The sequence below is a fragment of the Meriones unguiculatus genome (assembly GCF_030254825.1).
Source record: "Meriones unguiculatus strain TT.TT164.6M chromosome 13 unlocalized genomic scaffold, Bangor_MerUng_6.1 Chr13_unordered_Scaffold_66, whole genome shotgun sequence".
NCBI lineage: Eukaryota > Metazoa > Chordata > Mammalia > Rodentia > Muridae > Meriones > Meriones unguiculatus.
Genome location: NW_026843671.1, coordinates 75,516 through 91,155, shown reverse-complemented (window position 1 = coordinate 91,155; position 15,640 = coordinate 75,516). Strand labels below are relative to the sequence as shown.

General features: G+C 35.6%; 1 pseudogene; it reads left to right on the top strand.

The window, feature by feature from the left end:
- LOC132651392 (single-stranded DNA-binding protein, mitochondrial-like) overlaps nucleotides 1–13,146 on the top strand; it is a 29,801-nt pseudogene extending 16,655 nt beyond the window's left edge.
- Nucleotides 13,147–15,640: the final 2,494 nt, after the last annotated feature.

Here is a 15,640-nt window from a genome sequence, read left to right as displayed (position 1 = left end):
CAAAAATATTTTCTCAACCATGCTCATTGCTATTCTGTTCACAATAGGTACAAAATGGGAACACCTAAATATCCTTCAACTGATATAGATAAGTGAAATGGTATGCATATAAGTAGATAGAAATATAAATGACAATATTGATTTAGGTAACTAAAATCCAGAAAACAGATATCACATGTCCTATCTACTCTGAAGCATGTAATTCTAGATCTTCAGTTGTGAGTAGTCACCCTACTGTGAAAGAAAAGAAAGATTGTCATGAAAGACTGGGGACCAGCCCCAGCAGTTGATAGTTTCCAGAGAAAAGGGAAGGATAAGGCAGGGCAGAAATGAGTCAGAAATGGTTGTCCAAAGAAACTTAGAGTCTTGACTGACTGGCAGTCATAGTACCTCTTTATTTAGACAGATTTCAATAATAAAAGATGGATTCACATTGTTCTAAAACATAGATGATATCCTTTTTGTCCCCAGACGTGTGTTTTAACTGTCTCTTGGTCATAAATTTAGTCATCATTGATAAACCTTATCTTTTACTATCATTTTTCTTCATCAGTCCCATAACCTGACAGTTTTGAGGATCTGGAGGCATATTTGCCACAGCCTGAAAGCCCATTCTCAGGTTGGAAGCATTCTCAGATTCAATGGCAATAAATAAAAAATCTTTAAGCAGCCTTGGACATATTGCTTTGTCCTGAGAAGTATATTATCAAATTTTAATGGACAACCTCAAGAAAAACAATTTAGGCCAAAGCAGCAACAGTTATTATTCAATTCCTGGCATAAATCAATGTCTATACCTCATATCTTTGTAGAATTTATTTATGTGCTAAATCTAAGTATTTTTTTCATTATTTTGGTCATACAACACTACAGTGATACTGTGAAAGCTGATATTTCTAGGAAAAGGAGGTCATAATACCTCACTTTTAAAATCATTTTTACAAAACATTCTTTGTCCATCATTATAGATCCTAGTTTAAGGTGATGATATCTTCAGACATTCATTTACAGCTCCATATAGTCATGGGGGGCATATCATATGTAACTCCTAATCTCATATGCAAAGTAATCACCTGAGGATACAGCAGTATGAGGTATTTATTCTCCAATGATATCAACTCTCCTAGCACTACAAACTTTGTTTGCCTTTTTAAGAGTATGTTGTTCTGATTATTTTCTTCTTGAGGAAGCATAGGGGTAGATTTTTCAAGACTGTCTTGGAGCTGAAGTCTCATAAGGAGTTCTCTGCCATTTTTATGTGAGTTACAACTTCCACAAGGAAGACATTCATGTAGGGCCAGATAATTGATATTTCTGAGAGGGGCAGTATGCTCAGAATTTTTCTGGGGAAGCTTAGAAGCAGTACCACAGAGTGAAGGCATAAATGATTCATTAAAAATTTTCTCATTGCTCCAATGTCCCCAGGTCATACATGTACTGAAAGCCCTCTAAGCATGTAGCAAGTGGAGATCAAGACAAAGCCTGGAAGATAGCATGAAGGCTACTATAACATGCAGCTCAGCTGTGCTGGATCTTTGTCAAATAGCTGTGCTGACTTCATGGCTTTAACTGTATATGAACTTTGGTGAGGTTTTAATCCATTTGGAGGTGACGTTGAGTGAAAATAAGCACCTATTTCTATGTTTCTACATATAGACATCTAGTTTGGTCAGCACCATTTATGAAGATTTTATTTGTTTTTCCAATGTGTATTTCTTGCATTGCAGTGTGTATTTCTATTTTTTTGTTATAGTACTAGTGCATTTACATAATCAAATATTACTCAGACATTTAAAAAATCAAATCATGAAACATGAAGGTAAATGCAGATTTGCAGGTAACTGAGAGTGAGAGAACCTAGACCCAAAAAGAGAAATAGGGTATGTATTTGCTTTACATATGTATTAGTTGCAAGATGTATAATATGCAAGCAACTGAATATAATACCACAGGGATACATACAGATTAAGAACTGGAGGTTAGGGCAGGCAGAGATTTCTCCATAGGAAAGGGAAATAAAATACTTGGAACAAATGGAAAGTGGGCTAAAAAGATAGAATTGAAGGGGATTGGGAAAGGAAGAGGGCAATGAAAAGGTAACATGAGAAAAGACAGGTAAAATTAAGGGTCATTGGAAACCTAATGCAATAGAAACGTTCTAAATCATATTTATAAAAAGAATCAATATAAATGAAATCACCACACAAGAAGAAAGTCCCAAATGGAAATTTCTTGACACTAAGTAAAGCATCCAGTACTGGTAATATTTAACTGAGGTACTGGTTAAAGTAGTGTGATTGTAATGCCAAAACAATACAGGCTTTTGCCAAGACTATAGGATGCTCTTCAGAAATTGACTACAATGCCCTCTTGCTGGAGACAACACTTACACTTACCTGGAACATAGATAAATAGAGCTTGTGCTTACATAGAACCTTCACACTTACATTCTAGCAACTTTGATATGTGATGTACTTTGCAACTACAAGAGGAGAAATATAAACACTAACCCAGATACCAAATTTTTGAACTATAACAATGCTCTACCTGTAAGACATATTAGTGCAAGAGTTGTAGGAGTAAATACCAATCTATAGTTTGACTTAAGGCCCACTTCACATGATGGAATCCACACCTAACACTGGTTTTTTGATCAAGAAAAGGAAATTACAGAGCCCATGGTTGTGGGGGAAAAACAAATAGTACATTCTACTAAAAGTAATAAATGACCATTGACACCATTCTGCTATACTCATAGACCAGTATCTTGTTCAGCCATCATCAAAAAAGTATCATCCTGCATCTGATGGAGACAATTTCAGAGACCCATAGAGAAAATAGACAGTCAGTGAAAGACCTCAGAATATGCCCTTCAGGCTCTTCAGTAATTCAGCCAGAAGAGTGTAAGAGCCAGAAAAGAAAGAGGATATCAAAGAACAAAGCAGTATAAATTAAGAGGACTGAAGAATAGATAAACTGTGAGAGACTGAGGCACCATGCACAAGGCCTTTGGAGTTCTGCCCTAGCCCTATCTCTAATTGATAAATGTTTGCAAATGAAAATGTAGTTTTCTCCAAGGGACACTCATTTTATCCAAGGGACTACTCTTAATTGTATTTTTAAGAGTACTTTCCAATAGGCAGATGCCCAAAAATTTCCCTCACTGACAAGTTTGGATTCTCATGTCCTGGAATTCTGGCATTCATTTAAAATGTTTTTATCATAGTTCTCATTTTAATTTGCTGAAGATTTTTTTCTATTTTTAAAGCTACATGTCCTCTGTGTGTATACCATTGTTTCAAGTTTAATATTTTGTGAGATTCCTGCATGTTTGAGCAAGTCTACATCATTTCCCAACTTGGGCTCTTTTTCTTTTTTTTTCCTACTTGGATGTGTTTGTTTTTGTCTTTTTGCTATTTTATTTTCTTATTATACATTATAGCTCTCCTTGTTTAATATGAGGGTGAATTTAGACAGAATAGAAGAGGAGATGGGAAAGAGTTGCCAGGATTAGAGGAACAGAAAACTTTAATCCGGATAAATATATAAGTAAAATGACTATTTTTAAAAGAAGAAAAGGAGGAGGAGAAGGAGAAGGAGGAGGATGAAGAGAAAGAAAAAAAGAAGGAGGAGTTGGAGAAAGAAGAGAAGCAGGAGGAGGAGAAGGATGAAAAGATGAAGATGAAGAAGAAGAAGAAAGAAGAAGAAGAAGAAGAAGAAGAAGAAGAAGAAGAAGAAGAAGACAAGTGTGTCAAAAGAAAGGTTAAATAGCTATGCACAAAAGATCCAGAAAATCTAAAAAGTGCAAAAAAGTAATTTATGAATAATAAAAATAGAAAAAAAAAAGACAAAACTCAGATCAAAAATTCTAGAAAATATTTTCAGGAAAATAATAGAAGAATGTATCCTTAACCTAATGAAGAAGGGGTAGCCTATAAAAGTACAAAAAGTATATAGAACAACAATTAAAGTGTACCAGAAAAGAAATTGTGCTCAGCACATAAAATTAAAACATTAAATGTGAAGAAAAGTATATTAAACAAAGAAGGGATATTAAAAGATGCAAGTTGAAAATACTAACTTGCATATAAATTCAGGCTCTTTAGAATAACTCCTGATCGCTCAAGAGAGAAAGAATGAATAATCCCAAGCATCAAATCAGGAGGCAAAAACCTCACACCATAACTACAAAATAAAGGGAAATAATAAACATTGCTCATTGAAATCTCTCAACTTGGATGTTCAATTCTCCAATAGAAAGTCAGGAACTAACAGAATGGACTAGACAACAATGTCCATTTTTCTGCTGCATCTACTGAACACTCTTTATCATCCAGGTTGGACAGCATCTCTGTTTAAAAGGATGGAAGGAGACAGTAGAAGAAAGTGGACCAAAAAAGAAGTTTAGGGGAACTTTATTTTATAAAGTTCACACAAACAAATACTAAAATTCTTGAGTCAATTTAAAAGAGAGTATGTACTGTACACACTGAATGAGGATATGCAACAGATGACTTGGACTGGTCCAGCACACATCTACACTCATGTTTACTGAAGCAAAGCTTACCGTATGCTAAGAGAGAATGGACTTGATTGTCCTGAATCACATGAGTGCAAAATATATTATTCAAATTTTATTCATGGAAAACATGTACTTTTGTTTTTTGAGATTTTTAATATAATCACATTATTTCTCATTTCTCTGTCCTACCTACAAAATCTCTCATATATCCCTCTTTTGGCTCTTTCAATTTCAAGTCTTGGGTTGCCAATAACTGCTATTACATGTATCGTGTGTGTGTGTGTATGTGTGTGTGTGTGTATATGCAAGAGTGAGAGAGAACATTTAACATTTCAAGAAAGGCAATCATTTTACTTTGAAATTGTGGATGAACTCAAAATGTATCAAGTTATGACCTGAGCTAGACACAGAAATGAAACATTGTCTGACTTATAACTGGGTTATAAGCACTCAGTGCTCTGAAATAAGAACTGAATAGTCAGTATTAGAGCCTGAACATCAGGGTGTAGTGGCATGACTTGTCAAAGAACACATTTCAGTGACAAGAGGAATAATATAAAGAAATACTTTGGGGTGCATGCATAAGAGCTATTAATAATAGCTTACATTGTTTACTTGAGAAATATTCTCTGTATATTTTTTTAAATCTCAATAACCAAAATGTTATAATTACTGTGTAAGAGATATTAATTTATTTATATATTATTTACTCTTCCATCAATTTTCCTTCCATTTTCACCCTCCTGAGTTTTGAGTAATCATTCTTTGCTCTTTTGAAAATTCAAGCCACTTTTTCATAAACTATTTTTACACACTTAACATACCAAAATTTGATTTGTACAATATTTTACAATATTACAATACTAGGAATATATGACAAACCACTGAATTTTATTAAGGGTATTTATTATATATAGTATCACAGGAAAAAGGAAAATGAGTAGAGATGAAATACTATTCTTTCTAGTTGTTTTTAAGAGACAGTTGCCTGAGTCCAGCCATCTCATGAAAAAAAAAAACTCATTTTTTTCTTTTTTATTGATTATTACAATTTATTCACCTTGTTTTCTGGCTGTAAGCCCCTCCTTCATCTTCCACCAGTTACAACCTACCTCCCTCTTCTACCCCTATGCCCCTCTCCTAGTCCACTGATAGGGAAAATCCTCCTTCCCTACTATCTTATCCTAGTCTATCTTATCAAGTCTTACCAAGAATGGCTGCACTTTCTTCCTCTGTGGCCTGGCAAGTCTGCATCTTCCAGGAGTAGCTGATCAAGGAGCCTTCCACTGAATTCATTTCAGAGACAGCCCCTGTCACCCTTAATAGGGAACTCACATGGAAACTGAGATACTTATGAGCTACATCTGAGCAGGGATTCTAGGTGTTCTTCATTCATGTTCCTTGGTTGGAACAGGACCCCCCAGGCCCATATTTTTGGGCTCAATTGGCCTCCTTGTGGAGGGCCTCTCACATCCAGGTCTTTCTACCTCCTAAATATTCCATATAAATCCATGCTTTCTGCACAAAATTTGGCTATGAGTTTAACCATCTTCTTCAATACCCTGCTATGTAGATTCTTTCAGAGGCCCTCTGTGGTAGTTCCTGCCCTGTTCCCTATCATCCCCCATTACCGATGTCTATCCCATTTGCCCTTCTGAATGAGGATTAAGCATCTTCCTTAGGGTTCTTCCTGTTGTTTAGATCCTTTAGGACTCTAGCTTTTAGTATTTTTAATCCTGTATTATATGGCTAATATCCACATATAAGTGAGTATATACCATGAGTGTCTTTCTGCTTCTGGATACCTCACTCAGAGTGATCTTTTCTAGTTGCATCCACTTGCCTGCTGATTTCCTTGTTTTTAATTGCTGAATAGTATTGCATTGTATAAATGTGCCACAATTTCTGTGTTTATTTCTCAGTTTGGGGACATCTAAGTTGTTTCCAGATTCTGGCTATTGTCAATAAAGTTGTTATGAGTATAGTTGAGCAAATGTCCTTGTTGTATGGTTGATAATCTTCTGAATATATGCCCATGGTTGGTATAACTGAATATTCTAGTAGCACTATTCATAATTTTCTGAGAAAGCACCAGATTGATTTCCAAAGTGCTTGTACAAGTGTATATTCCCACCATTAATGGAGGAGGGTTCCCTTTTCTCCAAATCGAGTCCAACTTGTTTTGCAGATGGTGTGGGAGTACACATGAATGACCCTAAAAATTCAACCAGGGAACTCCTACAGCTGATCAACACTTTCAGCAAAATGACTGTATACAAAATTAAATTAAAAAATCTGAAGCCCTCCTGTATATAAAAGACAAATGGGCTCAGAAAGAAATTAGGGAAACAAAACCCCTTCACAAAAGCCACACATAATATAAAGTACCTTGGTGTGACTCTAATCAAGCAAGTGAATGATTTGTATGGAAAAAAGAACTTCAAGGAAGATATCAGAAGATCTCCCATTCTCTGGGATTGGTATGATTCACATAGTAAAAATTGCCACTCTACCACAAGAAATCTAAAGAGTCAATGCAATTCCAATCAAAATACCAGCACAACTCATTGCAGACCTTGAAAGAACAATTCTCAGTTTCATATGGAAAAAAAAAAAAAAAAAAAAAACAACCCAGAATTGATTTTAAAAAATGCCTGTACAATAAAAGATTTTCTGGAGGTATCTTCATCTGAGATCTCAAGTAGTACTATAGTGCAACAGTAATAAAAATGGCATTGTACTGGCACCTGTACTTTAAATCTTAAAGGGGTGTGCATCTACTCATTAATCATTTTTATTAAATCATATCAAGAAGCTGAGGGGAAAAACAAATATACAGGAATCAACTGCTGTCTCAGTTTTAGACCCAGTTTGAGGGAGTCCAGACAGCCAATGCTACCTTGGGCTATTGTTTCGGCTCATCAACCTTAAATCATCCCTGGCTTTTTTTAACGGTGTACTTTTCTTAACTTTAAATTGTTCTTTAAGATATTTTACATCAGAGCCATTAGCAAAAACATCTTCCCTGACCTTGTTAAACAATCTATTTTACCAAATTGTTTCTAAGTATAATGGTCATTGCTAACAATCTACATCTATGGCTCCTTTCAAGGGCAGTGGTTAATTCATTAATCTGCTCCAGTAAACAGGTGGAAAGAGATCAAATATTGTTAATTTTAAATGCCAATGATATCGCCCAGTGATGGGCTAGAAGCCTCTTTAGAGTTTTCATACAACTCATGTTATGAGGAATATGGGCATCATAAGGGCAACAAGCAGAGATATGCTACATAAGAGCACAAAGTCCTCAGGACAAGCAGTTCTAGGGATTATGCTTCTCCAAGACAAACTCCTCGTGACTATGCTAACAGGGGAGCCACATTCCATGAGTTCTACAGCCCTTTTGCTATTGCTACTGAATGGCTCTTGACAGGACCGGGTAGCCAAAATAGTTTGCCTATATATGGGTGAAGGGGAAGTGAGGTTAGCTCAGGCCCTGGGAAGGAGAATTCAGGGTATTGCATGGGCTATACTAGCCTGGAGGACCAGACAACATCGAAGAACTGAAGGATTGCTGGGAGAAAATGTCAGGTAGGTTTGATTTGATATGTTAACTAGGAACCTCTGCCATTAGTTCCAGGTTTGAATCCTACTGTTATGGTAACATAAAGTTCAGAGAGAGAGAAGCATGGTCTCCATTGGATAATGATTATCAAGTGAGCCCACAGGGAAGAAAGGTGACAAAGACAAAGATTATGTTTTTCTTTTCTTTCTATATATCTTCTTTCTTCTCTTTGAGGAAGGGCAGTAACCCAAACTAGACTCAAAATTTTGCTATTTTGCTCTTTTGTTTTTTTAGTATTTTTTTATTTTATTAATTGTTTTTATTAATAAAATAAAAATTTTATTTTTCACAATTTATTCATTATGTATGATGGTTGAAGGTCACTCCTTCAACTCCTACTGCTCCTACCCTCACTTCATCTTCCCCCATCCCCTTTCCCTAGCCTACTCAAAAGGGAAGTAACTCTCCTCTGCCATCCACCCATACCTTATTGGAAAAGTGCTCAGCTACTAAAAGCAGAGAAATAAAATTTCTGCTATTATTTCTTTTCCATCGGCCACTATACTCACCTTAGAAGATTTCATACCATGAAGCTTTCCTGCAACCTTGCCATGAAAGAAACACTAGGTATAACTCATTTTAAAGAGTCCAGCCCCCAATATAGTGTTTAATTTACCATCTCACATGCAGAAACATGTGAAATTGAAATGCTATAACCTCTGAAACATTTTATCACAAGCATTTCAGAGAACATGATTCTCTTGCTGCCTAGAAGGCTGTTTTCAACCAACCCAGAAAGGCATGAGGGGCAGAAGATGAGGTATAAAGCTTGGAAAGCCTACAAGCATAACAGTGATGAGCCACACTGGGAATCACCTCAGAAAGTAAGTTCAACTTTAATTCCAGAAAACAAGCTTATACCCCTTGGGGAGTGCCTGGGATGCTCCAAGCATAGGTGTAGATAATTGTTTAATACTAGGCAATTCAAGGGTGCTCGATTTGCATTAAACAGCACATTCCTATCATATGAACAAGAACAAGAACAAATAATTAAATTTTCTGATATTTGAAGGGAGGAGTGATCGGGTATCTGTGTCAAAGGCCATCTAACAAATTTGATTGGTGGTGTCTATGTCTAAAGACACTCTCCAGAAAAACTCACCCTTGACATGGTTACACATCTAGGCCAGAAGCAGGGTCATACATGGAAAAGAAAGCCTCCTCCCTCATATCTCAAAATTCAGTGTTGGTTGTGATGTTTTTCAATAGTACCGCTGGAACAATAGGTATGTGTACACAAAGAAACTTCTACAGGCTACCACTGTTTTCATACTCTCAGAGAACTTCCTGGCTGGTGTTAGTTCACCATTCCCTACATATTCATCCACTGGACTAAAAGTTTCTTGTGTAATGTGAGGCAATTGAAAACAGTAAATGTTGAGAATCAGGATTATCAATAAGTCTTCCATAAACACCTTATTATATAATACTGTTGCATGTAATTGATATTCAATATTCATTGTATTCTTTTTATAAATAAGTTTATTTACTTTAAATACCAATCGTAGTCCCCCTCCCTTCTCTCCCCCAGTACTACCCTCCATTCCTATTCTCCCTATTCCCGTTCCCCTTTAGAAAAGGGAGGTCATTTCCATTGAGCTAGTTTTACAGTTCTGTTGGATCTCAGTGGACCAAAGTACACAGAGGCCTTTCCACATTGCTTATACTCACAGAAATCCTCTCCAGTAAGGATACTTTTATGATAATGATGACTCTAGATTTGTGCAAGGCCTCACCATTTTAACACATTCGTAAGTTTTTCCTCCATTATGAATCCTTTCATGATGATGAAGATTATACAAATGTGGAATGGTTTCACCATGTTAAAAACACTCACAGGCTTTCTGTCCATTAGGATTTCTTTCATGAGTGTGGAGATTATTCTGAAGTGCAAAAGTTTATTCACATTGGTTACAGTCATACAGCTTCTTTCCAGTATGTGTTTTTTGATTTATTAGAAGTTATGTGCAAAGGCTTTGCCACATAGTTATATTTATATGGTTTCCCTCCACAATGTGTTGTTGTCTTAGGAGATGAATATTACATACAAAGGCTTTATCACACTAATTACCCTCACCAGGCTTCTCTCCACTGTGTGTCTTTTCTTGTTTGTGGATACTACTCGGCTGTGCAAAGGCTTTATCATATTGGGCATATTCATAAGGTTTCTTCCTAATATGTGTTCTCTTATGGCTTATGAGATGACTTTTTTGTGCAAAGGCTGTACTACACTGGTTACATTCATAAGGTTTCTCTCCAGTGTGTGTTCTTTTATGGATTAAGAGATGAGTGTTTTCTGCAAAGGCTTTACCACACTGGTTACATTCATAAGGTTTCTCTCCAGTGTGTGTTCTTTTATGGCTTAAGAGAGTACTGTTTCGTGTAAAGGCTTTACCACACTCGTTACATTCATAAGGTTTCTCTCCAGTATGTGTTCTTCTATGGCTTATGAGATGACTCTTTTGTGCAAAGACTTTACCACATTGATTACATTTGTAAAGCTTCTCTCCAGTGTGTGTTCCTTTATGCCGTATGAGATCAGTGGTATTGGAGAAAGCTTTACCACATAGAGTGCATTTAGTAGGTTTCTCTCCAGTACAACTGCTTGCATGCCTGCAGAGATAATTACCACATGTGAAAGATTTACCACAGTCAGTGCTTTACACTAATAAATATATTTATCTTTATTAATTAATTTCATAATTTGGTCTAATGGTAAAGGAGAATCAAATTTTAAAGTTTTATCATGTTATTTACATTAATGATTTTTCCCTTCATTATGGGTATTTTCAAAGATCCCTGTGATGGTAAGAGCATTTGTTCCATGGTTCACTTTCATAGCATCATTTTTCTATAAGAGTATTTTTTTTATATTTATATAGAGAGAGATTATTGTAAGAATACAGAGATTTACCACAGCAATCCCATTCGCATTGTTTTTACTGTATGAATGACACTTCCTTTGCAAAGTGAGACAAGAGAAGCAGAAGAAGTTCCAAATTCCTAGTATTCATAGGTATTTTCAGCAGTATTAGTTTGCTGATGAATTCTCATTTAAGTTGCAAAACCAATTAACAGTAACCATTTATTGCATTCAGAAATTCTACTCAAAGTGGGGACTACTACAAAAGTAATTGTTCTTGGAGAAAGACAGCTACACTGCTTCTTTCAATATCCCTCTACTCATGTGCCTTACAAACATTGTGACATATGCTATACCTATTTAAATTACAAGAATAATAAAGGATTCCCTCATTGAATTAACACAGTTTGTTTTTTGTTCATCATAGACATATCATATAGGGATTAATGTTTCTCCACAACAATATTCTTGACTCTCATAAGCTGCTCCTTTCACTAAACTTTCCAATGTTACTGCATGAATATGAGTAACAGTGGTTGTTATTAGGAAGTTTTGGACACATACTGATCACCTATTCAATATGTATACCTCTTACAATATCTGAGTAGATAAAATGAGACTAAACAGATTGGCAGTTCAACTCAGTAGTTGTAATGTCTATATGATTTAAATGGTATTTTCTGTTACAACATTATTTAATTTTCTTCTATCTTAGGGAATGCCTTGCAAACACAAATCAGATACCTGACATTAAGGTAAATGGAATTGTGGGAATTTAATGATCATCAGCACACTTAAAGCAGTGCTGTTTTTACACTGTTGCTTTTCTTCAAAACCTCCAGGACACAGCCAGGTATGGTACATGCCTTTAATCCCTGCATTCGTGGAGGCAGAAACAGGCAGATATGTGTGATTTCAAGGTCAGGCTGTTCCACCAAGCAAGTCTAAGACAAGCCACGGCTACAAAAAAAAAATCTTCCAAAAACAAAAAATAAAAAGCAGCCAACAAACAAAAACAAAAATAAAAACAAACACTTCCAGGACACATTAAAATTTCTTAACACTCGTGTCTGTATCAGCATGCATATAAATTTACCTTCTGTTACTTGTAGAACTTTGAAAATGTTCTTCAATATTATGGTGTTCCCATTTGTAACCTAAAATATAGTACCAGAAATATATATTATTGGAAATATCATATTATTATTAAGGAAAAACTTAAATCACTACATTCTGTGACCCTTAGTACTATGCCTGATTAAATCACCTCATTCCTCCTCATTCTCAATTGGAATTGCAGAAGAGGATCAACAACAAAGTAAGAGTTGTCTCCTTATTTTAAAAGTGAAAGAAAATTCACAGTCTTACCTATTTCAGTGAGGTTTTTGCATGTCTCTAGCATCACATCTTTGTAGAGTTGCTTCTGGGAAGATTCCAGCAAAGCCCACTCTTCTTGGCTGAATTTCACATGCACATCATTGAATGTCACTGAATTCTAAAATATAATTGTACAATATACAATTGTACAACAGAAACATTGGCAACAATATAAATTTATACTTCTTTGGAAATATAACCATATAATTCTAGTGCTTCTTCCATATATTTTCTGACACAGAAGTGCTAATGTTAGACAGTTGGGTGCTGTGCATTGGGTGAAGGAGGGGAGAAGAAAAAGCCTAAAGGTTAGATTGTAAGAAAAACCAAAGGTGTGCTTTGAAGAACTGTGTTACAGGAGTTTCATCACTTTGTAAGACAGGAATCTAAAGTAGTGAGCAGTTGGGTTCTTGAGCGATCTATGAATCCTGGTCAGTTCCTTGATCAAGTCAGTCAGGACTCTGTCATGAGACAGGTGGAAGGAAAAGGAATCACAATATTTTATCTAGCAACAAATGAGATGTGGTAATCAGGGGACACTGAATAAATGGATAACCTCAGTCAAAACACAACATGGCACTGAATATCATCTTTTTACCATGCTTCAGGGAAGTGGCATATCAATATGTGAAAAGGGAGATTCATATATTTGTGGAAGGGAAAGTGGACTACAGTAAATACATGAATAAAAATAATGTGAGGTGTCAAACAACAACAATCATAGCTGATAAGATCATATTTGTGAATGACCAGACAAAAGAAAAGATATAGACCACATTATTCTTTTTTGATAATTGTTTTATATATTCTCCTTTCCAAATCATGTATAGTCTATAGTTGAAGAATAAAGATTAAAGCTTTTATATTAAAAAAAGAATTGCTAATGTTATCAATAATCATTCTCAGAAGAAAATTGAATAACTGTCATATCTGAACTTTTTGAATAGGATATAGCCTTGGAATAGACATGCCAATTAATGTGGACAAAGACAAACAGAGAGAAGAGAGTGAAATAGAAAGAGAAAGATAGAGACAGAGACACAGAGAGAAATGAACAATGAACAGTACTGAGTACATATCAGAGAAATTTATGAACATTTATTAACTACAAAAATGATGAACAAGCTGGGTATATTCAGTTATGCCTCTAATTCCATCACTCAGGAGGCAGAGGCAGGTGAATTTCATTGAGTTGGATGCCAGCATGATCTATGCAAAGCGTTTCAGGACATCCAGACCTATATTGTAAGTCAGAGTCTTCCTTAAATGTCAATCAAACAAATATAATAGGTAGAAAAAACTCAGAGGTCTTTACTGAAGCTCCTACAAAGAATTATACATTCAACTCAATTCTGTATTAATCTTCCAGAAACCAGCAGTGCCACAGCTTAAACTGTAACATTAATAAGATCTTACTAAAAGGGAAAGCATGTTTAAACAGGTAAAAATTGAAAGAGAAAAATATTAGCAATGTAAATTCTGGTCATAAATAAGCAACATAAGGTGGGAGAGATGGCTCAGCAGTGAAGAATTCTTGCTGCTCTTGCAAATAATTGGGATCAATTGTCAGTGTTTACATGAAACCCACTACTATCCATTGTTCTAGGTTCATGAGTTCTGAGGTGATCTTCAGACTATGAGGAGCAGGGACACAAGAGGTGCATAGTCATGCATACAAGCAAAATACTCATATTCAGTAAAAATTAAAAAAAACAGATCCCAGATGGTAGAGTTGATTGCACACTGTGTCTGATCAGCAGGGTAGCAGAGACTGCACAGTGACCAACAGTTGGAACAGTAGGCCACAAAACACCACTGACTGTGTTTCCCAGGTGAAAGGAAACCCAACGGTGAGGGAAAATTGGTTCCAACCTCAGATCACTGAGCTAATCCCTGGAAAAAGTTCCTGGGATGTTGAAGCAGGAATGTGGTTTTCAAGCAAATGGACACAAGAAACAAGCAGGAATAGCAATTCTAATATCTAATAAAACAAACATTCAACCAAAATTAATTGAAAGGGATGAGGAAGGATACTTCAAACTCAAAAAAAGGAAAATTCCACCAAGATGGTGTCTCAATTCTGGGCAACTATGCCTCAAATTCAAGAGTACCCACATTTGTAAAAGAAACATTAATTAAGTTCAAAGAACATTTCAGTCTCCACACATTAATAGTGAGAGACCACAACAACTCAATATCATCAAGTGACAGAGCAGTGAAACAGAACCTAAAATGAGATATAATGACACTAAGGGATGCCATGAATTAAATGGACCTGCCAGATATCTAGAGAAATGTTCACCCAAACAGAAAAGAATATATCTCCTTTTCAGCACCTTACGGACCCTTCTCTAAAAATGACCATACAGTAGTCACAAACCAGGCCTCAACAGATACAAGATTGAAGTAATATCTTGCATCCTATCATACCATGATGGACTAAAGGTGGATCTTGACAATAACAGAAATAGCAAAAAGCCTACACATACGTGGAAACTGAACAACTCCCTACTCAATGAAATCTGGGTCAGGGAAGAAATAAAGAACTTCCTATAGTTCAATGAAAATGAAGGCACATCATACCCAAACTTATGAGATGCAATGAAAGCAGTCTTAAGAAGAGATTTAATAGCACTAAGTACCTTCATAAGCTATTGGAGACTTCCCATACAAGCAACTTAATGGCACATCTGAATACTCTATGAAAAAGAAGCAGACACACCCAACAGGAGCAGACTACTAGATAACCAAACTCAGGGCTGATATCAATTAATTAGGAACAAAGAGAACAATTCAAATAATCAACAAAACCAGGAGCTATTTCTTTGAGAAAATAAAAAAAACAGACAAATTCTTAGCCAAACTAAGAAAATGGCAGAGAGACACTATCCAAATCAACCAAGTCTGATAAAAAGAGAGAGATAACAGACACTGAGAAAATCCAAAGAACCATTAGCTCTTATGTCAAAAGCCTATATGCCACAAAATTTGAAAATCAAAATGAAATATACAATTTTTTTATTGATTCCACTTACCAAAGTTGAATCAAAATCAGGTAAAGAAATTTAATAGTCTTACATCCCCTCAGTGAATAGAAGCAAACATCAAAAGACTCCCAACCAAGGGACAAATGATTTCAGAGCAGAATTCTATCAGAGCTTCAAAGAAGAGAGAATAGCAATATTCTTCAAACTATTTTATATAATATAAATGGAAGCATCATAACCAAACACCTTTTGTAAGACTGAAGGCA